Source organism: Chenopodium album, chromosome 10 (genome assembly GCF_948465745.1).
Source record: "Chenopodium album chromosome 10, dcCheAlbu1.1, whole genome shotgun sequence".
NCBI classification, from domain to species: Eukaryota; Viridiplantae; Streptophyta; class Magnoliopsida; order Caryophyllales; family Amaranthaceae; genus Chenopodium; species Chenopodium album.
Window position 1 is genome coordinate 16,265,417 of NC_137843.1, and position 25,304 is coordinate 16,290,720.

Consider the following 25,304-nt stretch of genomic DNA (forward strand, 5'->3'; position numbering starts at 1 on the left):
GCCTTAAAAATATACATACTACTCCGAATGAATTAAGATAATTTATACCCAATACTCCTCAATGGAAGATAAGTATAGTATGGTGGGCATAAAATGGTTATATGGGAAATTGTCATATTTTTGATAGGCAAAATAACATTAAAGTTGACAGATTTAAAAAAAAAAAAAATGAAAACAGATTAATGAAGAAAAAAAATTCAGGGTGAGTAGTACCTCATATGTAGTACTAATTCAGTAATTCGTATATGTTAGTATTATTATAAATATTATATAACATATAAAAAATACTTAAAAAATCAAATTGACATAATCATATATACTTCGTATATGACTAAATATCATTTATGATTCACCTGTAGTATATATTTATAGGTTATAGATAGATTTCATTATATTATTTTGGAATTATAAAAATTATAGACATATATAAGGCACTAAATATTTCATATTTTCTTTAAAAAATATATTCACCTAGATGCAAAAAATATGTGCCCATGTTATACGACGGAATACTTAGTCAAACATTCTATGGTAGAATATTTTCTTTTACATCTTGATTCTTTGGCAAGGATGTAGATTGTAGCATTAATAGTAAAATGTAGATTTTATATGAACAATAAATCCTATACTACTCCGTGCACTAATAGGATATTGCATTTTGTAAGAAAGGGTAGAATTAAGAAACTTACCACATACCAAAGTATTTTTTTTTATAAAATATAGTCATACCTACCAAAATGAGTAAAAAATATGAAAGATATTATTCTAAGATATAAATCAATAATAAAATGGAATAAATGATGTCAAATATATTTGCAATAATAATTAAAAGATATTATAAAAATTTCTTTATTTAGGAGTTTGTAAATAGGCGAGAAAATATAAAATAGCACAGTGACATGTGTCATTTATTCATTTAGGCGCCCTTTGTTTTAATATAGTTTTAGTCTTATAGATTATTGATGAATAGATTCATTTATGTTAATAAAATTTAGAGTCGAGTTTATGATTAATATTGGTTCCTTGTAAATTATTGAGACGTTTTAGGAGAGAATTAAACTTCGTCGGGTAGGTTCGTAAAAACTAATCAATCTAGTTAGTTGTTATAACCTCTAGTTAGAATTGATAATATCGTCAGGAAGTAAAAGTGGAATTTATTTCGCCCTAGGTATGGGGAGACCCAAGCCGCATCCACATTTCAAGCCCAAAGGGACTCTTATATGAGGGGGCGTGATAAAGTATAAACAATATTTCTAGATTTTAGTCATCAGGTTAAGATTTTGGTTGAATTGGTCCTTTAATTTAACAATATCTCTATATCCCATGTAATTTAGTTCATATGACTTGAGGTTCCAAATCAAATTTCATCACAAAAACCGATCTTAATTGCTAAAAATTGTATGAATTGAACTTTAAACCATCTAAAGTCGAATTTTATTCCAACACACACTATAATCCGCACCAAATTGGTCCGGCTTCTCTTTGAAGTCGTTAAACATGGTTAATCAAGAAGAATTTGCAGCATTGTTGAATTGGACCTAAACATAAAATTAAAGACTAAAAAGAAGAAAAAAATTATTCTAAGAACTTATAATAAAAGCAAAACGTGTTTCTAAAATTAAAGTCCTTGACATAAAATTACATTATTGTAGATAATAATATTAAGTAGTTTGAGCGCCTTTATATTGTCCGTGAATTGTCAAGAACAAGAGCATCGGAACAGAAAATTACAAAATTTTTGCCTGGTTTGAATTGCAATTCCGCGACCACGTTGAACCCTAACTTGTCGTATACCTCTCAAAAATAAACCTAACCGGAACACTAACTATGTAAACGGGCAAGTAAGGGTCGGATCCCAAGAGACTATCACTACAAGAAAAAGGTCAAATTCTGACGGAACGGTTCCGACGGACATGAAAATCCGTCGAAAAATATGAAATTTCCGACGAATTTAATTTCCGTAGGAAATTTCCGACGAATTTGGAATTTCCGTCGAAAATCTGTCGGAAATTTATGACGGAAATTAAATTCCGTCGAAAATTAAGTGTTTTCCGACGGATTTTATTCCGTAGGAAATTTCCAATGGATTATTCTGTCGGAAATTAAAGTTTCCGACGGAATAGTATAGGTTTCCGACAGAATTTAAATTAAAAAAAAAAAACTCAGATTCCTAATTATAAAACCCGCCCCTTTACCCTTACCCCTTCATTTCTCTCTTCTCCCCTCATTCTTCCTGTTCTCCATCTCCCTCCTCTTCTCTTCTTCTCCGCCCCTTTTTTTTGTTTGTTTTGTTTCTTCCTCCTCCTCTGTCTTCTTCCTTCTTCCTCCTCTTCTTCGCCCCTGCTGCTCCCTTTCCCCTTTTTTTTCGTTTCTTCTTCATTAAACTCGAAATCATGAAACTCTAATTAATTTTTTGAATAAAGTAAGGTTCTTCATGTCAAATTCGACTATGAAAACTCTAGATCTAGAGTTTTCATGGTCGAATTTGACCTTAAAAACCCGAATTCAAGCCAATTTCGGGGTGTTGTCGGTGAAATTCAAGGTATGTTCTTTTTTTTCTTACTTATTTTTGGTTTGTGAGTTTTTTTTTTTTATGGTTTTTGATTGAATTGCGGTGGCGGTGGTGGTGGGGGGTTTAAGTTCGGGTTTGAGTGGTTTCGATTGTGGGGTTAGGGTGGGGTGGGTTAATTTCGGGTTCGGGCTAGGGTGGGGTGGGTTAATTTGGTGAGAGAGAGGTGGGTTTGGGTGGATCTGGGTTTGGGCCGATTTGGTGGGGTTTTGGTCAGGGTCTGGGTTAGGGTTAGGGTGGGGTTTGGTTAGGGTCTGGGTTAGGGTGGGGTTCGGTCAGGGTTTGGTCAGGGTTTGGGTTAGGGTGGGGTTCGGTCAGGGTTTGGTCAGGGTCTGGGTTAGGGTTTGGGTTTGGTCAGGGTTCAGTCGTTTGGTTAGGGTCTAGGTTCGGTCTGGGTTAGGGACTGGTTAAGGGTTTAGTGGTGGTGGCGGTGGTGGAAGTCTGATGTGGTTGGTAGCTTGGTACTTATGGTGGTGGTGTTGTGGTTAGGTTAGGGCTAGGAAGTTGAGTGGGGGTGGGTTGACAGTGGCATTTTAGGTGGTTGGAGGTGGTGATACGCCGTGCAGGTGGTGGCGCGGCGTATTTTTTTTTTAATTTCATGAAATAATTTTTCGACGGATTTTTCTGGTGCCGGAAAATCTCTTATGACAGAAAATTCCGTCGAAAAAGGTCGTTTTTCCTACAAAAGCTTTTCCGACGATGTAGGCGTCATTTGAAGTGCGCCTACGTTAAGCATGTGTGAATATGCTTGGCACTCATAGGAAGTGAGAATTGACATAATACGATTAGGGACAAGGAAAGTAGGGAGCCGCCAACAAGTTTTTTAAAGAACTTGTAAACCGTTCACGGATCATAAAGGCAACCACGATTAAGGGACAACGATAGGCAACAACGATTGACCCGTGAAGGTTACACCCCATTCATAATCCATGAGATTACTTACTCCATATGGTTCGGAACCACGAAAGGAGGATCGGGGATGATGGTACGAAGTGAGTCATGGAGTCACATTCGCCCGTATTGGCCTCTACTCGATTCTTATAGTGAAAAGTGATTCCTGCGATCTCAAAGGCATACAGACAAAGATTTAATTTGCTCCAAACTATTATTATGCTAAATTGGTTTAATATTAATGCAACATATAATTCTAAAATATTGTGATAACTTAATTAAACAACAAGATTAAAAAGGAACCTAAACCGGTTGTCCAAATTATCTTATTAGTCGTGATTTTCAATTACATATTCCCTTTAACATGCAATATGGTGATCAATAAAAATATAATAGAATAAACATTAATATTGGAAGCAATTTAATAATAAATTATTAGTCAAATTAAATATAAATTAACCTAATCATGATACTAGCAATATAAAAATAAAATAAGTAATTAAAATAATTAATTACTCACATTTCGCGCGTTCTTTAAAATGGCTACATCATGAATAAATTGTTAGTAACTTCAATAAAATATAAATCAAATGAAAATTAAATTAAATTAAAAGTAGAGTTGATTTGATCCAAACCCTCAGTTAATTCTACCTTTCACGCATTAGTTTAAGGACGAAACCTCGGGTTAAGTATGGACTCCATGGAGTGCTTAGGGAAGGAATAATGTAAATAGGAATATAAGTTTAAGGCTTAGAGTATGAGAGAGAAGAGAATGATTTTTTTGGTGTAGAAGAGAGGAAGAGAGAATGATTTGGTGCCCCGAACTATAGAAAGGAGGGGTGGTATCTATAGAGAAAATGAGGAGAGGGAACACACGGAACCCTAAAAAGATAAAAACCCTAAAAAAAGTTGTTGCGACACGGCAAGAAATGCCGTGACATGGTATAATTTTGTGTGACGCGGGGTAATTTGGTGTGACGCGGAACAGAAACATGCCTAAAAGATAAAACGCGTGAATTCTGACACACGGCGACGGGAATTTCCCGTGACACGGCACAGGGCACCGCGACGCGGCAATGTCCACCGTGGCACGGTGCAGTACATCGTGTCACGGTAAAAAAAGCGCGTGAGAAAAATGCGGAAATGACACGGAAAAGCACCGTGTCACGGTATGTGTACCGCGACACGGTACATATTTCCGTGACACGGTACTAGCTGCCGTGCCACGTCAGATATTGCCGTGACACGGCGTTTTTACACTGTGTGCGGTAATTCCAGATTTTTACGCGTTTTTAAAACTACAATAACTTTTGATCCGTAACTTGGAATAAGGCATATAATATATCATTGGAAAGCTTATGAAATATACTTTCCAACCCAATTGGAACCAGGTAAAAATCATTTGTAGATTTTAAGATATGACCGTTTTAGTGAAAGGGTGCTGGTTTTGGGCCGAGTTTAGTATTTTGCTCATATCTTCTTCGTTTTAAATCAGAATTGGGCTTATGATATATTGTTGGAAATCTTATTTCAAGGGCTATCCAACCAAATAATAATTGGATCAAAATTAGGGCCACAAAATCAGTTTCTCTCGGTTTTGTGATGTGAACACGAAAAGAGAAAAACAAGTTATGGTTTAGGGAAATGAGCTAGGAATTGAGTTGGTTTATGTAATGTATTGAATGGAAACATGGATTTAAGCACCATAAAGATTAAATACTCAACTCGACCAATAATGGCGGTGAAAGGTTGTTCATCATCAGGTTTGGTTTTGGGGAGAAATTTTTAGGTGTCTACAGACGACCAGTTCTGACAGAATTCCGTCGAAAACGTGTTTTCCAACGGATTTCAGGGTGTTTCCGACAGATTTTTTCCGTTAGAAATGGCCGTTTTTCTAGTAGTGTATAGTCTAACTAATTATAACGACTCAAGCAATTACTAAACATGAAAAAAATGATTCAAATAATAATAAGAGTTCTAAATTAATGAACTAAATAGCACAATTAATTTAAATAGTAAGAGAAATTCAATAATAAAAACATCTAAGATCAAGCATCACCACGAATATAATCAATGCATAGTCATTCTACCCCTAACATATAACCAATCGACAAGAGGAAAAGTAATCCCTGGATAATACAACCAAATGTCTCTCTCTAGTTGTCGATAGCTTTCCTAATAGCCTACTCTCGTGGAATAATGAAAATTAGAGACATTAAGCACATTACTTAGCTTCATAATTGTCCATTCAACTACTCTCATAATGAACTTCAAACCCTTAGTTGATATATTCAAACCTGTTAAAACCCAACTCTCGTTGCGATAAAAACAATGGATTAATAATAATACTAATTATCTCTAATTTAGCATTGGCATACGTACAATCAATTAAGCATGTCAAATGCAACTATCATTAGAGAACTCAATGAAATTATTCATGCATCAATCATATTTGGGTCCCACTAGATTTTAGAATAAAGAAACTACTCACTCATGATAACAAAAACAGTTAAGAGAATTAAAGAAAACACAATTAATAATTGAAGAAATTAAAGAGAATAAGAAAGTACTGAATCTTGAATTTCGATAAAAATAAGTTGTAGGGAGAAAACTAGGTCTGAAAGTTTCTAAAATAATTTAAGGAACTAAAGATGTATTTATAATGAAATATACTACCTCTGTTAAATATTAGTTGCAACTTTGAAATATTTTATATCTCACAAATAATACCCCAAAGTTCCAACTAATATTTAACGGAGATAGTATTAAGAAGCTAAAAGGATAGAATTAAGCCTTAAACGTCCTAACACGCGTTGGGCCACGAACGTGCCCACATATGTGCACGGACATGCCTGACCGCTTTGCCTCATCTTCCTCTTCTAGGGCACAGACATGCTCGAATATAATCACGTGCCTGCATCTAGCTCAAGGGCTTCCTTCGCAAGGGCAGAGACGTGCCTTTTCGCACTCGCTCACACACGGACGTGCCTTTCTAAGGGAACGGACGTGTCTCTTCCAAAACTTGAGGCAAAAACTTTGATAACCTTTTTCAATAGTGAGACACAGACGTGCTTGCATAGCACTCTCATTAGCACGTCCATGCCCGCACTAGGCATGGACACCCTACTCTGACACGGACGTGCTTGATGATTATCCTTCTTTTCTTGGCTTCTTATCCTCTTTTGTTTTTTTTTTTGGTTAAAGGGTGCCGAATTAAATTACCATAGTGTTAATAAGTAACATACATAAAGGTTTTGGGGATAGGTGGCTTCCAGCCCGAATTACATTAATAAGACTAACTACAGCCATTAACAGTTCAGCTTGTCAAAAGATACTCCCTGTTGGGAGAAAAACTAATACTATTGTCAAATCAATTGGTGCTCCCAAGTTAGAAGGATTTATATACTGCATTCCCATATCCAAAATAATGAGCATCTTCCTAGCCTGCTTTGCCGCCCAGTCAGCTTCAACCTGATGTACCCTCGATCCGTGCCTTAATGAGATATTCCCTAACTGCTAGATCAACTCCCTGCATATATTATAGAGATTTGTTAGCCCATCCCATACACTCTGATTAGCATTGATCCCCGTTGTAGCTCTCAGACAGTCAAACACAATAAGGGCTTGAGTAAAACTGTGAGTATGGCACCATTTGACACAGTGATACAAGCCTATAGTTTCAACCCAAATATAATTTGTACACTTGATATGCAGCCCAGCTCCTTGGACCCATTTGTCATTATGATCCCTGCAAACAAAAGCAACCCCAGCACATAAGGAATTGACAAAATAAGCAGCATCAGCTCTTATGGTGTACTTAAAACCAAGGTTTGGTTGGACATGGAGGAGGGGTTTTATTTTGGTTTTGATGTGATTTGGTTTTGAATAATCATGCTCTTGAATGAGCCACGCAGTTTTTTTCCACCAAGTGTCAATGGTTTGATTTTCCTGTTCAAAGACCTACCTATTTCTCCTAATCCAAATTCTTCAAGCAACAATTGAAAAAATCAAATTCCAAGGGTACTGAAGTACATGATAACAGGTTGGGATGCTTAGATTTTGGGTAATCCACTCTCTAATATCCATGGACTCCCAAAGAAGAGTCACATTGCACTTATCCCACACCTCTTTGGCTCTAGGATAGTCCCTTAAGACATGCAGCACAATATCAAGAGAGTTAGGACATAAAGGACTTTACACGTCTAGCCTTACTTGACATGGACGTGATTGGCTAGAAAACTGCTTTAAATGCCTTAATTAATCTCAATAATTGAGCTCCGTGAGCCTCAGTTTAGATACGTAACATCATGAAATCTCCAAATTAGCCTTGTTAATATTGAAATACATAAAAAAAAAACAATGAAACTACCCATGAACGCACCAACTCATCGCAACTAAGCCAAATCAAGCCAAAATGGACCATAAGCAACTAATTAATCTAGACTCTAAAACTAACTAAAAAGACTCTACAAACATGCAGAATACAAGATATATCAAACCCCAACCCTTGTTAACTTTTAAAAAGAGGCTTGTTCATTGGCTTTGAAACTGGAAAAGCAACAAAAAAGTTCAACTTTTGGTGGGTTTGAAATTGTTTGAACACAAGGACACAGAGCCTTGTTCTTAACATGACATTAGATGAAATGTGAGCAATCCTCTAAACAAAAATTCATGGCTGCTTTAAAGTCTAAGTTCACTATTGCTGCAAATTCTAGCACTCAAAATACACATAAAACAATTTGTTTTAAGTTGCAAGGATTAAACAATATGGTTTGAGATTTTACAACACAACTATGATTTCAAGGAAGGAGTATTATAGCTCTTAGCTTGGTAAATTTGGTAATGAATCTACCTATGATTCACTAGCACTAGAAGCCCTATTGCAAGATATATCTAGTTCGGATTTTTGGGAAAATCAACAAGTTTGCTATGCAGAATATGATCTAAAAAGTTTGATTTTAAGGAGATCATTGTTGTCTAAGCTGCATGATGAGTAATATGATCGAATAATTTCTATTTTAAGTTCATGCCTAATTAGTGGTAAAGTTTTCTCTTTTATACTTCCTCAGCTCCGTTATATTAATATTGCAACAATGGATTTTTGGCACTATTTATCACTCTTGTTTGACCATATGATATAATTTATACGTTAAGCAAAATATAGTCATATGGGATCTTGTTGGATTCATCTCTTAAAATACTTTCACAATATCATCTTTTTATAATTTTTATTCTTACACAATTATAGATATTTAGCATATAAAATGTGCTTTAGAATGCGTAATTTCATCCTTGTTGCAATATTAATAGAACGGAGGAAGTAATTGATAGTGGCGCTTGTAATAACTATTATATGTCTATTGGTTTAACAATGATAATGGTGTCAGATTTAGTGTAATGTTGTACCAATGACACAACTACATACTTTTTGCTTCTTAGACACCCTTGTAGGGCAAAGTGATCGCACATTGTTCATAATGGAAAAACTAATGTTTATTCGATTCTTGGGCGCCCCTGTATGGCAAAGTGATCGCACATTGTTCATAATGGAAAAACTAATGTTTATTCGATTCTTGTTGGTGACAGACGTTTAGCCTTACATCCTTTACCCCTTAAATGTCCATCTTTGCTAAGGAACAAGAGGAAGGCGTTGCTCATGTGTATTTTAGCTCATTTCATATAATTAGATTATTGACAGTTCAAGGGACAAGAAAGAACGAAGGGAAAAACTACTTCAAATGCGCAAAGGGACTAATTTGCAAGAAGGGTTTAAAGTGTGGTTGTCCTTAATCAATGGTTCCATATTAATCACAAGAGTGGCGAACCAATGCTTGAAGGACCTTTTTTTACATTTTTGAGAAAGTTGGCAATGAAACATTTAATGTTCTTTGAATTCCTCTAAGGAATTGAATGGAGTTTGTGCCACACTTATTTCTTCCGATTTGGTACTTTTCTTTGAAGAAAAAACTTGAGGCAAGCTTCTTTTAAGAAGGGGAGTATGATGCAGATCAAAGATATCATGATCGAAATTTAATTTGATTGCTTTTTTTAATTTAACTTCCTTCAATCCTCTATTGTCCATGAGATAGTGTGGCGTCAATCAGAAACTTACACATGTTTAATATAATTAATGTTTAGCTAGGATTAGATTAGGAGTTTTTATATTATCATCTCCTACGAGATAATTAAGATAATTTTCTTATTTTTAGTATTATTTTTATCTTTTATTCTCTTATTAGGCATATATGGGGTTATAAGCGGATATAAATACGGTTATTTTCACTAATAAAATTCAGAGTTGAGTTTATGATTGAAATTTATTCCTTTGTGAATTGAGACTTTTATGAGAGAAACCTAGCTTCACTGGGGAGGTAAAAACAAATCAATCTAGTTATCGTCCTTGGTTAGGGTTGATAACTCCATATCTCTTGTAATTTGGTTCGTATAGGCTTGAAATTCTATTCAAATTCCATCACAAAAAATGTCTTAAATGTTGAAAATTGAGTTTAATTGTGAGCCATCAAAAGTTCAAATTAAGTTGAAGTGAACAAGTCCTCTATATATTTCCTAAAAATTTGCGCTGATACTTTGTTTATAAAAAAGGGAGGAATATACTTATTAAAAGTATTACTATCAAAGTGTTCAAGGTTCAAATAATAGTTTAAGACCTAGGGATTAGAATAAGTTCAGCAGTGGATCACGGAATCATCTCATAAACCGATATTTTCATATCATAAGCTTGTATAAATCATACTCCCTCCGTTTTTTTTTATTTGCATCACTTTTCTTTTATGGGTGTTTTTTTTAAATGCATCACTTCTATATTTGGTAACTTTATACTATATTTTATCATTTCTATCTCTTACTTTAAACCCCACTCAAATTATTTTATTATTTCTCTCTCTTCCATGGTCCCCACTTAAATAATAAAAATATATATCCTTTCTCACATACTTTTTCTTTCATGATCCCCATCTTACTTTTACTACAATTATTTTTTCACCCACTCACAATATTATATTACTCTCCCAAAACTTTGTGCATTCTCAAATGATGCAAATTAAAATTAAAAATCATTACGAAGGGAGTATTGACTTTGTGATTAAGTTTAAATTTGAAGACTACACTTCCTCCGGTCCTTTTTAATCCCAACATTGGATTTTTCATGTGTGTAAATGTATATTTGTGACAGGGAGAAAACTAGGTCGTTGACTAATCTTCCCTGAGACAAACAAAATTTATAATCACTTAACAAACCTAAATACAAGTATAGAGGTAAGTCAAGGGTCGAACCACTAGGAATGGTTATGTTCAAGTGCTCTCAATTGTGCGCCTAAGCTAGGTCGAAGTCAAGGGTGAAAAGGTAACACTAAACAACTATTAAAACAAAGAAGCAAACAAATATAAAACTAGGGAATGGGGATCAACAAGTAATCATGACAATTGCAACAATTTGGGAAAAGCATGTCAATCAATGGTTGGGAAGACTAATGATAAGAGCTATCAATTGGAATCAAAGAGGTATCTCCTAATCGTTAAACTAGTGGTCTCTACGAATAACAAACTAGGAGAATCACAATCCAAACCAATCGACAATTGCAATTCCTAAATCAATGGTCCGTATCATTAGAAATCACAATGCAATCTAGCATAATTCTCAAGGCCTAATCAAATTACACACATGCAAACTTACATTAATCACTTTAATCTCAACAATCAATCAACATAATTCCCAAATTAATCACAATCAACCAATCATATAAGTTTCACCCAATCCCTAGCTAAACAACTACTCAAGAATCATCATCTAATTAACAATCAACTAAGAAATCAAGAATCAACAAAATATGAAGAACAATTACACTAGTCAAGAATCAAACATCAAAATCAAATCAAACAAACATGAAATTATACAAAGTAATAAAATGAGATAGAGTTAGAAATCCTCATTGATTGATTATGGAGATCTTCAATACAATTGTCACCTTAAATCTTCAATCTCTCAAATCTCCAATGAAATCTCTCACTTTCTCTCTCTAAATCTACTCCTAAAACTAACCCTAGATCTAGAGAGAGAAACTCTCAACTAAGATAAAAATAGAATCTAAAATTGCTTAAAGAAGAAATAAGAAGAAGGGCTATTTATATACAAAGGAAATAAGGCAAAAATCCCGGAATATACGAAGCTGAGCGAGCTCTTGCTTGAGCCTACGCACCCGCGATAAACAGGGTACGGAAACAGATCTCAGAGGTGCGCACCCGCGCAAGAATGATGCTCGCCCGTGTAATTTGAGGGTATAGTGGCGTGCTAGATGCCGTCGTGTCACGGTGGTTGATGTCGTGTCACGGCGCTGCCTGCCGTGTCACGGTGTTCTCCGCCTTGTCACCATGTCCCCCGCTGTATCGCGGTGTTCCCCTCCGTGTTGCGGTGGTTCATTCCTGTATGCCTGCGCGTCTTCCTTGCGCGCCCGCCCTGTTGGAGCAAGGGACTTTTTTCAGTGCAAGCTTCATGCAGATTGTGCACCCTTCATGATCAACATTGGGTATGGTAGATTCAAATGGAGTCCACGGTGGGTTCAACACCATGATCTCATGAGAGAGCGGCTTGAGAGCGCAAGAGGTAGAACTTGGAGCATGCCACTTTCTTACATCTTGAGCTTTCCCTATGGTATAAGCTTGCTCCAAAAGCATTTTCCAACTTGGTAAGCCACCGATATCAAGACCCGAACCTCATACAAGCCCTAAAACCACAAAAAGAGAGCAAATGAAGGAGAAAACACTAGAAAAACCATAAAAACACAAAATAAAAGAGAAAAAGGGAAACTAAGGAGAAAATGCATTAAACAAAGCATTTATTAAGAAAGAAAGCTATGAAAAGAAGGTAAAAACAACCTAAATACTCATCAAATGAGTGCCATAAATGGCACTCATCAATTTGATACTCCGTAACTGTTCAATTGAAAATATAAATTACAAAAGACAGTTAAAAATTTTATATAAATAGTGTATAAGTTAAATTTTGTGATTGAAAAAGAACATAGGAATTGTATAATATGGAAATAAAAATTTGTCAATTATTACCTCAAGCCATATTTCGATGACTTTGCCCAGTTATAACGTTACTTACCGCCCTAAATGTAATCTTTATAATTTTAATCCCATTATTTGTAATCTAATAATCACTTTTATTCTCCAAAAATATGTAATTTATAACGTTACTTATTATCAGCAAAATAATATTTTTGTTTCTTATCATTTGCAACAAAGGAATTTTTATATCTCACATATGATACCCCTTTGTTGCAAATAATAAGAAACAAAGGTAGTATTTTTCCGAAGCCATTTTTCTGCTTAGATTTAAGACAAGATTCTTCAACTCTTGCAGATTCATAGAAAGCCTGCTAGCTTCTGCTGCGAATTGATGTGGGCTATGAGATACAGCAAGAGATGCACTTATAAGCATAAAGTCTATCTGATGTTCTTTGTTGTGTGCATTTATGTTGTTTGAATTCCAAGAAATGAGTTGGTTTTTAACCAGTATGGAAGAAGTATTTCTACTACCTTTAGAGACATTTTCTTCATGGTTGCCAATAGGTGTTCTGCTAATCACAGGTCTTTTTTAATAGGATTGCAGTATAGCTCATTTTGGTCTGTAGTCTGTTCTTTCTTGGCAGGTTTCTATATAGGTTTCTATATAGCCTGTCCTAGTGAGCTGAAAAGTTTTGGCTTTGTTTCTCTTGGTAATTAATAAACTTCCTTTTTAACTGCCAAAAAAAAACGGAGGTAGTGTTTAATTTACGTCATCTAAATTCCATGTTACTCATTTATCAATTATTTTCTCTTACTACACTAAATATAAATTAGATTTAAGGTTAAAAATGACGTCATAATTGAGCTAATTCGTCGGAAAATAGCTAGAGGTAGTTATGGTTTAAATTAGAGCCTGATCTATTTACCTTAATTTCAATTCAATTCAGTTCATCAGCTCCAATCAGTTCAATTCAGTTTAGTTCAGTTCAGTTCAGTTCCTAATTTTCTTCTCTTAAAAACAATTCATTTTAGCTCTATTCAGTTCATTTCAGTTCAGTTCAGCTCCAATCAGTTCAGTTCATCCACAATCATCAATTCAGTTCAATTTTTTTTAGTAAATTGGAATAGACCCTTAATCTTTTGTTTGGGTAGTAATTAGCAAACTATTATGTAGGAGGGGTTTTTTTATGGAATGAAACTATTATTTAGGTTAGTAACTAGGTTAGATCCCGAGCCATGCACGATGATTTGTAGTTATACGAAGTATACAGTTAAATATTATTGATTGATAAGTATCATAATCATAAATTAGTTAAGGAATAATAAAAGTATGTAATATGTTGATTTGATATTTCATTGCATTTTATTTTTACACAAAAAAAAACAAAAGTAGGCAAAAAAATCTGAGCAGTATTTTTTCTTGTTGTAAAACTGGTCACAAATTATTTTAAGAATATGACTTTTGGTTTATAGTTGTCCAAAATTTTTTTAAAAAGATTTGTGAAATCTTTTAACTTTAATATAATAATTACTACGTATTAATATGGAATATACATAAAAATAATAATAATATTTTTGTAAATAATTTGTTCCCTTAATCAATAGATTTTTTTTTTTAAAAAAAAAAGAAAAATAACTAAGGACACACTATAAGGGCATGTTCACATTTAATGAACTGAACTAAACTGAACTGAATTGATTGGAGCTAAATTGAACTGAACTGAATAGAGTTGAAATTAATATTTCATGAGAAAGAAAATTAGGAGATGAACTGAACTGAATTGGACTGAACTGAACTGATTGGAGCTAAACTGAAGTGAACTGAACTGAAATTAAGCTGAAGTGAACAGGTTCTAAGATATGACATGTGTCACTACTGGTGTATCTTTTAATATATATTATATATTGATTGATTGATTATTGATTATTAATTGATTGATTGTTGATGAACCGGGCGTCTTTTTTGAATACTTATAAGGATTTTTGTGAAAAACTACCTTTTATATAAAACTTTTGTGAGAAACTACCATTTAAAAAATTTACCTTTTAAAATACCAAATGTTGTAAAAAGACTACCAGATGCTCGCCGTTGACTTTTTCTCCGGTGTTGACAACATCACGTGACCAGCACGTGACCTTTAATGTCCCTTTTCTCACCCATCCCCCCACCCCAATTTCCCTATTCCTTCTCTAATTCAACCACTGTGTAACCCTAAAACTCTAATTGGCCTTTCGAATCAACAACTTTACAACTCATTACTGCAAAATCTGTTGAATTCCCTTCCAATTGTTGTAAGTTTTACTTAAATCCCTATTTACCTTGCTAAATTCGTTCAAACTCCTTTTTCGATTGTTTGGTAAATGCGAAAATTAATTGCTTAAATCAATTGGGTTTTTATGTATTAATTGCGATTGCGATTTGGATGCAAGTACGATGGCTTTTCCTTCCAGAGACAAGTGTAATTATGGTTTACCCATAGCAAGAGTCACATCTTGGACTCATGAAAACCCAAGGAGAAATTTTAAAGCTTGTAAATTCTACAATCCTGAAACGAATCAAAGGGGCTGAAAATATTTTTGTTGGGTTGATGACGGAATAATTGATTGGCAGATAGATATAACAAATCAACTGGTTGCAAAAAAGTATTTGCTTAAGGGTGAGGTTTCATTGTTGAAGAACAAAGTTTGTTGCTTGGAATCCGAGAAGAAGAGGCTAATGGATGAAGCAGACAGCAACGTCAAAACCTTGAACACCATAAGAGGTAATTGGACCAAAAGCTGAAATAGTTGTTGTAGCTGGGGCAACTGTTGGATTCTTTCTTGGTCTACCACCCTTGGGTAAGATAGTTGGGGGTAGGGGGTAATTGTTACACTTGTTGATGTAGTGCCCTTCCTGACCACACCTACTACATTTATTTTTTCTTCTATACCTCAGCATAAACTCCATTTCCTGATCCTTTCCCTCCTCCTTGGGTCTTCCTAGCATTTTTCTAAATACAGGTGACCATTGCTGCTTTCCTTACATTAGGTAGAATGCTGGTGCATATGTTCTAGCAGATGTAGAGATAACGTATGCTATGTGGACAAAGTCTTCTACATTCAATCTTTGTCTAGCAATGCATGATAATGCATGATAGCATGGGATACCTAACAACTCCCATCTAAAACACCCACATTTCTTCTCAGCTAAGTTCACAAATAGGTTTCACCAGTGATCAACTTTAAATTCATGCAATGTGCAACATCACAATTGCTCACTTCTGCACTTGCTCTGTCAATCGTTTTCATGACTGATGGCATGATTACACCCTCAAACTTATGCAATCCTTCTCTTTTTACAGAACACCTCCTCATCACATACTTTCTAATCCATTCTAACATTGTCAATATTAGCTTTCACCTTGTCTTTCTAATCACAGCATTGAAGCTCTCACAACAGTTATTCAAAACTGTTCCAAATTTAGACCTAGTACTAAATGCATACCTAGACCAAGTAGATGGAGGAATTTCATTCAATTACTAGAATGCCTCATCAGATAACATCTTAATTGATGCCATTTGAGAGTCAGCATGCCACTGAAATACTTATAACAAAGACATAATTTTTTTATTAACAACTATACAAAACTACATGTCATTAAAACATGACTAGTTTGATATACCATACCTTAGTAGAAGCTCTTGATGCTTTCCAAAAACACTCCATGTATAACTCTCCAAGAAATTTCTTTTTGAAATTGGACCAAATGTGCCTACATTAGAATATAATCTCTAAATTATGCACAACTTTGGTGAAAGCATCAAGTAGTACCTGCAAACATACAGTGAGAAACTATAATTATGTATTGAAGTGATCATAGAAAATAGGGAAAGTGATAGATTTTGGATAGTAATACCTTCTGTATATATGACATATAGGTGACAACATCTTCTCTTTCTCCAATCCAAGTAAAATAATCCTTCACACTCTCCAAATCAGTCACAAGCAGCTTTAAGAACCAAGCCCATGTCTCAGCATCTTCCACTTCAACAATGGCCCATGCTACATGAAAGATGTTATTATTGCCATTCTTTCTGATTGCAGTTGGACATATAATAGGGGTATGAACCCCTTAAGTGACACCCATCTACTCCGATGATGGGCCTGCATCCAGCCATGAAGCCCTCTTTACAAGATTGAAGACAAATGTAAATTCTCTGAAAAATTAGAAGAGGCTTCTTAATCCCAACCACTTTGACAATTGTTGTACTACCAGGGTTATAAAACCTAATTTCCTCAGCATCGTCCCAGACTTTTTATATTGCTCAGCTGAGTCACCGTGAATCATTTGCATGGCAAGCATCTTTGCATAGTAGCACTTGTAATATCCAACTTCCACCCTTGTTACCCTTTTCACTCTTTTAATAAACACAGATAATTTCCAACTTGGTGTGTCTCTCCACTCATCTAGGAACCTCTCAACCAAATACTCAAAGGTAACCTTGTTGTTTTGATGCTGCCTTCCTCAAATGTGCTTTAGTTTAAGGCTTTTAAGCTGAAATATCTCCTCTTCTTTCACTTTCCTTCCATAAATCTTAAAGTTTCACTTCCTCTCAACACTTCACAGATCTATATTTTTTCCACTCACACTTACACCTATTCATACAATAAACTAACTCCCTCTTGCTCCCATAATGCAAGTAGTAGTAGTAGTAGTTGTTGTTGTAACCAATTTTAATTACATGGAACCTTATAACTTTCCTAAAGATGTTAACAGATGGGAATTTAAGTCCTAACACAAAGTTAATCTTCCCTTAAAGTCTACTAATGTCTTGAGAACATGATAGTGGATGTCTTGCTCATCATCACTGCTATGACAACTTGTAATATCGTCATTAGAGTCAATAAAAACAGCATCACTTCCTGAAAATATGTTCACTACATCCTCAGCTAAGTCTAGATACTGCAGTGCTGAACTCCTAGTCATAATATGCCCTACTGAACTCCTAGTCACAATTTTCCCCCCAAACTTCTGGTAACTAACTCCTCTAACCCCTCTTCTACATTTTCAATAAAGAAATCATCATAACTATCATCCTCATAGTCTCCCTTACTAAGTACAACATCACTGTCATCCTCATCAGAATCATCAATCACAGTCTTAGCTTGAGAAACATCATCTGCAAATGAAGTATTCAAACTAATATGTCTCCATTTTTTAGATCTACAATAATTTTTAGACCTAGGTCGGTTTTTTTTAATGGTAGCGGTGTTTAGTGTGGAGTGTGGAGTGTGTTAAAAAGGAAGAAGTAGAAAGAGGCAGAAGAGCTAAGGTTATGTTGTTATATTCACCAGATCTAGGGTTTTCACTATCACTTTATGGACCCCCCACGTTTAGTGACTCACCCTCACCCATGCTATCCCCATATGACCCCCACTTTCCACCTCATCCTCAACTACCAGATCATCATCATCATCATCATCTACTTCGATTATTTTGACCATTTTAGCAGCTTCAACATGAGTGACATAAAAATTTTACCAACCATCCTTTTCAGGAGAATCCAAAAACTCAGGAATATCATAATCATCCTTTATCTCCTTTAAACAATTGCGTACACCCCTTCTTTCTAAACCAAATATGTCCCACACTTTCATACTTTAACCCCCTTTTTATCCAATCTACAAATTCAAAATAGCAAACTTCATATACTGTAGGATGCAAAGCAAGCCCATAATAATTGTCCTTTCCTTTTTCATAAGTTGTATTTTACTCTTTTTTTTAGTGACAAAGACTCCACCATAATACATCCTAATACTAATTGGACCTTGCATTAATCTATACCAAGGATAAAATATGTTATCCCTACCGTTAAACCTGTTCTAAATAAACAAATAGACTTCCTTTCAAACACAATTCTAAAAATACAGTAAAATAATGGCATAAAATTGTATTAATTAAGCAACCCAATCACATAACCCAACCAACTGCTATAAACTAATTAAATCCATAATCTAATAGTACATAAACCTTAATTTCCTACTTCCTCCGTTCTTTTTTACTTGACCTGTTTCTTTTATCACGCTTGCAAATGCACATTAACCATCAATAACTCCAATTCTTTATAAGTACATAAACTCCAATTGTACTTATTGAAATGATTCAAAAAGATCCCACATGAATATGTTTTTTCTTACTTCTACTGCACAAAAGATGGTCAAAAGTGGGGTGGTAAATAGTGTAAAAGTCAAAGCGGGTCAAGTAAAAAACAACAGAGGAAGTATATAATATACTAATCGCACCAATTGCATGAACATATTTGTAGGAAATATTTAAAGCATCCCACACTTAAGCCCCACTGTGATCATACACTTAAGCATGGTGGCGTCCAAAGGGAAGGAAGCTAGAGTAAAAGAGTTGCCAACAAGTTTTAGGAACTTGTAAACCGTTCACAGGGTAAAGGTTACACCCCTTAACGATCCAGGAGATCGTTAACTCCAATAGGTCTGGAACCATGACTGGAAGTTCGGGGATGAAGGTACAAATCCAACCTAAAAGAGATTGAACTTGCCCTAACAATAGGCCTCTACTTTATTCTTCTCATATTCATGTGCGCTTTCTGACTAACATGCAATCAATAGATTAACCCTAAACCTGTTTAATCTATGTTGGCTGAATTTAATGCACAAACAAATCTATTATTGGCGATCACTTGAATTATAATCATATTAGCCTAAACAAGATTATTAATTATCTTATTAAGCGTGATTACAAGTACAAATTCCCTTTAAACATGCATTAAAGGCATGATCAAGGAATAACAACTATAATATCAAGCAACACAACAATAACAATCATCATCAATAATCTCAATCTCAAAGCAATAATAATAATAGCAAGATCCTAGGCATGATACAAACAAGATTAATAACAAACCCTAGCATGTCACTAAACATTAAAGATCAAATCTTTAGCCCTAGCATGATACTAACATGATATTAGGAAAGAATAGGAAGCATCATAGAAACATGCATGATATTAGAAAGCAATAAAAGCATCCTAACATGATACTAGGAATCAAAATAATCAAAGCATGATTTCTATATCAAAAGAATAACAATTAAATTACTTACTTGGATGTCTTGTACCTCTTTCTAATAACAAAATACACACGTTAGGAAAATAAGGGACTGGCAGCTGCTATATTTGGTTACCCCGTCGCGTCGTTCGCTTTCATGCGTGTGAAAGTAAGGTCTCCCCTTCTTCATCCGTAGTATCTCCCCGGAACAAGCCCTTTCCTAAATGGCTAAGGCTCGCAAGGGCCCTTTTGGGGCTTTGGTGTTTTGAGCTAGGTTTTACGGCTTCAGTCCGGTAACCGAGAGCTAATTTAAGGAAAAATAATAAAACAAAATAATTAAATTAAATAATCGAAATAGGGATTTGGGACCAAACCCTCAGAAATATCAACCTTTCACGTCTAAGGCAAAGGCAACTTCGAACTTGGCTAGGTGTGTCTAGAACTAATGAGTGAGAAATTTTGTAAGAGGGAAGGTTTAGAAAAAGAAGAGAGAGAAAAAGCTTCTAGATTTTAGAGAGAGATGGTTGTGAATTGTAGATGCTTGAAAACAGGGAAATTCAACCCCTATTTATAGGAAAAATAGCACAGGATCAAAGAAAATAATATTCGGAATAAAATACCTCATGTCGCCAACGACAGGAGTCAGCGCCAGGCAACGACTCTGTCGTCTCGCGTTGGTTTAAAAGTACAACGCCCTTTTACACGCGGAATCACTTTTTAAACCGGTTACAGGTAATTCCGCGTCCAAGCAGATTTTAAATCAAATTTAATATATTTTATTCAAAATAAAACATCCTTTTAAAAATATAATTATCAATCCTAATCTTATTAGAATTAAAGAGAACCTTCAAAATCAATCCTAATTACTTTAGGAATAATAATTAATAGGCCCTCCTCTAGATCATTGGGCCACATTTAAAATCATTAGGCCTAATTTAATTTAATCCATAACTTCTTCATAATTCATCGGAATTGGGCTTATAATATATCATTGGAAAGCTCTTTTCAAGCCCAATCCAAGTACACTATTATTGGACCCTTATAAAAATAGAGTAAGAAAAGAAATATTTTAATAAAAACATCCTCATCACTAGACTTTCCACACTTTCACTTCGTTCGATAATCAAATGACGTGAAAGGTATTCATCACTGTGTTTGGTTTTGGGGAGACACGGTTGGGTGTCTATAGAAGCCCCCACTTTGACTGAGTTTGGAGAAACTTAAGTCAAAGTAGCAATAGGGACGGAGAATAATTTAGAACGTTCTACGATCCTAAATCATTCTTGTAACGCCGATACCTGCAAACTAGCGTTATTTAAAACAGATAAAAGAGTTAAGAAACGCGTATCTTGCACCGTCGATCACACGTCTCTGGAGTAACCAATTTTTGTTGTTGTATTGTTGTTGTGACAACTTTCCACATCCTAGGGAACGCCGTCGAAGATAACTCCGCTTGAAGCCATCCTCAGTTGTAGTGATAATATTCCGAAGAAAATTACCGATGACCAACGCTTGTTGATCCTCAAAGCTCGCTTGAACTTTGCTGCTGTGATATTTGCTGAAATTACTGCGGTGCCATTACGTCGGTGCATTTTGCTGCTGTTGTCTGTTGATGCCTTGGGGGTGATGACAATCCTCTCTTCTTTAGGAATAGTTTCCAACACAACTCTTGAACGATGTACGACAATCCGATTTAGAGGAAGTTGTCAATGCTACGCAACAATCCGTCCTAGAAAATGTTGTCACGATGAAGCGACAATCCGTATTTCGGAAATGTTGCAAAAATCCAATTTTGGGAAAAGTTGCCATTGCTTCGTAACAATCTGTCATAAGAACCTTGCTAAGATTGACAATCCACGTCTTGGAATATAACACTTAAAAGCAATCCACCTTGGAAATTTTCCATATTATGCGACAATCCTTTTAGGAAAATATTGCCACAATTGACAATCCGCGTCTTGGAACATTTGCAAAAAAAGAGTCGATCGACAATCCCTTTTGGAAAATTTGCCACTACTGAAATGAATGACAATCCACGTTGGGGAACCTTTGCCGAAACATTGAGATGAATAGAGACCTATGACAATCCTTTAGGAAATTTTTTCGTAGGGAACTTGATGCATGACAATCCAATCTCGGAAATATTGCCAAGGATTTGATGCATGTATGACAATCCGAACTTGGAAGAACTTGCCAAAATAGAGAAGGAGTACGACAATCCATGCTTGGAAACATTGCCAAAGGGGACAATCCAATCTTGGAAAATTTGTCGTTGAAGAATGATGCTAGACAATTCACTCTTGGAAATATTGTCAGTTTGAGATGACAATCCGATCTTAGAAAATTGTCGTTTTGGTGATGCACTTCTTTGTGAACCATTACTTCGGTGCTTGCGATGAGCCAATACTTAGGCGATTTAAGCTAAGTGAGACGATCATTTGTCAGGTCGATCACTTACTGCGATTGTAATCGAGCCGACTACTAATCATGTTAATTTGCTTATCGGGGCTAACTGGCGTACCAAGGAACCCAATCAATCAATATGACCATTTGAATCTAGTTGATTTGCTAAGTTGTTTGCGTCCTTTTGCTTCAAAATTTTTGTAAAGATAACCTGTCCGTCTGGGACCAAGTGTGCCTGAATTTATATTTTGGAATAGGACTTTGCTCATGTTTTTAAGGTTGACTTTGTGCTACTTAATGCTATTGCCTGACTCGACGTGTAACTCGATGTACTCAAATCGACTCGTGTGCATAGACTTAACTCAATGTGATACCACGACATGACTCAATGTGTACATGACTCGTGTATGCATTGTGTTATGATGTGTTTAACTCAAAATGCAAAAAAGCAAAAAAATTTCCGTCATTTTTGTGGAGGGTACCGACTTTCTCCCGAAAAAGAAAGACACAAAAGGGAAGAAGTAAAGTGTTTGATGATGCATGTTGAATGAGTTTAGTCAAATGTATGCGTCCACGTTGTATCTCATAGTGAAAGGATTAATTCATCCTAAGCTATTTGGATTGTTGACTCGATGATGCAAGTATTTAGCTAACTTAGGCACGGAGACTAAGCACTTCATACTTTGTGATGCAATGATGGGTGATTTTGATATGAGTGATGAAGGACTCTAAGATGACGAGGCATGCTTCAACGTCGTGTTGAGATTTCATGACAAAAGGTTCCTAAGGGAAGGATTATTTGTCTATATATTTGTGATGTGTGTGAAAGTGACACTAAAGCTAGGCTGCAAAGGCTAAGAGTATGGAAAAATATATGTTGAGAAGAGTCAAATGATGGTGATTCTTAGGCTAGGTAAGCTAATAATGTAGGGATCAAGCCCCCAAGTCTATCTCTAAATAGATATGATGAGCATATGAGATCCCTTGATATGATCATGCATGAATGTGTATATAAATGAATGCATTTTATTACGGCCACACCTCGATGTGAGGTTGCCTACGTATCCGTTAGGAATTAGGCCGAACGTAGCTCTAGCCGAACCTCGCACAAGTGTGTGTATACCTCAAAGAGGTCTTTTGAGGGTTGTAACGTGGTTAGGCTAAAGGTTAGAAGAAGAAGAAGGGGATAAAGGCTTCAAGACCCTAGATAAGCCCCCAAGGTGTGAAACCTTGCTTTTGAAATCTTTATATTTTTATGCTTGAGTTTTTTCACTCTTTGGATTCTCTTTTGTTTATATTTTTTACTCTCTTTTTGCTTTTGCATTTTTTTATTTTGATAAGTGTGGGCAATCCCGATCATGCGGTCTATCACTCACTTGGCATTCATGTTTCTCAAGCACGGTACCTAGCACTCGATAAGAGACGCAATCTGAGACGTGTTCTTATCAAAGATATATTCATATCAAAGACATTGGAACACTTGCCCTTTTGTACACTTTTATCATTTTTGCTTATTTTAATTTTTTTGAAAAACTCAAGCTTTTATTCTTTGAAAATTGCATAAATTGCACACCATCCCATCCCAAGGTTAGGTAGATGTGGGTCGAAGAAGGAAAGGTCTATCGTTAGACGAGGCTCAAAGTGGTTTTTCAAGAAAGGATTATATATTTAAAGGGTGAAAGGTGATATGATGTGGCTACCAGGGGTGCCTCAAATCATTGGTATACCTAGTGCTTAGCTCAACATGGTTTTTTTTTTTTTATGCAATGCAATGCGATAATCATATGCAAGAAAATAAATGCTCATTTTATTAAAGGGAAAAGAAAAAAAACTACAAAATAGAATCTAAGGAAAACAAAGGGTGCCTATGCTAGACTTATTTGAGGATAGAAAAAATAAAAGAAAGAAAAAGAGGTCATGAGATCTTGTCGTTGAAGCTCGCCTTGTGTCTACTACTTGATCATCACCCGGTCTTCTTGCTAGCTAGAGGCAATGGGATCTTATTTGCTTCTATGAGGTCTTGAATGATATTTGAAATCTGTAACATTCGTCTGTGGTATGACCCTTTCCTTGATGGTACTTGCAATAAGAGTTGGGATTCCATCTTGAGTGGGGCCAATAGGTTTGATTAATCCTCGATCATGGAGACGATCGAAAGCAGCACCATAATTCATTCCAATGGGCATGAACTCTCTTTTTGGTTTCTTTTTAGATCCTTGATTATCCATGGCTAAGACACCGTTATGGTCAAAGGTACTAACATTGTTACTAGAGTGGGTGTTTTCGAAAGAAGAAGGATTGTCGTTCTTCTTTCCTTTCCAGCCGCCGTTGTTATTATTGTTAGTAGCTTTTTGTTTCGCAAGGTCATCTTCGATTTCAATACCTACGTCGTAGACGGCCTTGAAAGTATTCAAGTTGTGTTGATATTTCAAATGCTTCGAATACTTGTCCTGAAGGTTCTTGATGAACATCCTTACAGACTCCTTTTCAGTAAGAACTTCAATCATATTAGCGGAAGTTTCCCTCCACTTGTTGAAGAAAGAAGTGAACCCTTCATTTTCTTTTTGCTTTAGCATCTCGAGTTGTCTATGGTCAGTTTCAACTTGAATGTTACATTTGTATCTATCAATGAAAGCGTTTATTATTCCATGCCAAGTAGAGGTTTTTTCTTTGTCAAGGGAAAAGAACCATTGTCGACAAACGGTTTCGAGTGATAAAGAAAACAGTGTATGAAAAATTTTCTTATCTATCCCCTTAATGTTCATTATTGTCTCAAACGCTCTTAAGTGGAAGTAAGGACTGTCTGTTGGCTTGAACTTAGGGATGTCGTTGGCATTGAACTTCTGCGGATTTTTAAATTACTCGCCACTTAGTCCCCTCACCAGATCTACGTTTCGATTTCCCAGAAGCTTTACCCAATGCAAGCAAACAAAAGTATAATTTTTTTGTCAGCCAATGAACGAGATGAGCAATATAAATTTGAAGGTTGAAAACGAAATTACAGTGTGAAACTTACCAAATTAGGGTCTTTATGGTTAAAAAATCAATACCGTCTGCAAATCGTCATTAATGTTCTTCAGAGCACTGGAGAAGAGGTCTAATCAGTGTGGTTAGGAAAGAGAAGTGTTAATGAAGGGAGAGTAACTGAGTGAATGACAGTGAATTCTTGAGAAATTAGCCTTAGGTCAATTTTTAGGGAAATTTGGGGGGAAATTGGGTGGGAAAAAGGTCATTAAAGGTCACGTGTTGGTCACGTGCTGTAGTCAATGGCGAGAATCCGGCATCTAGTAGTCTCTAACAACATCTGGTATTTTAAAAGGTAGTTACTTATAACAAATTTTTTAAATGGTAG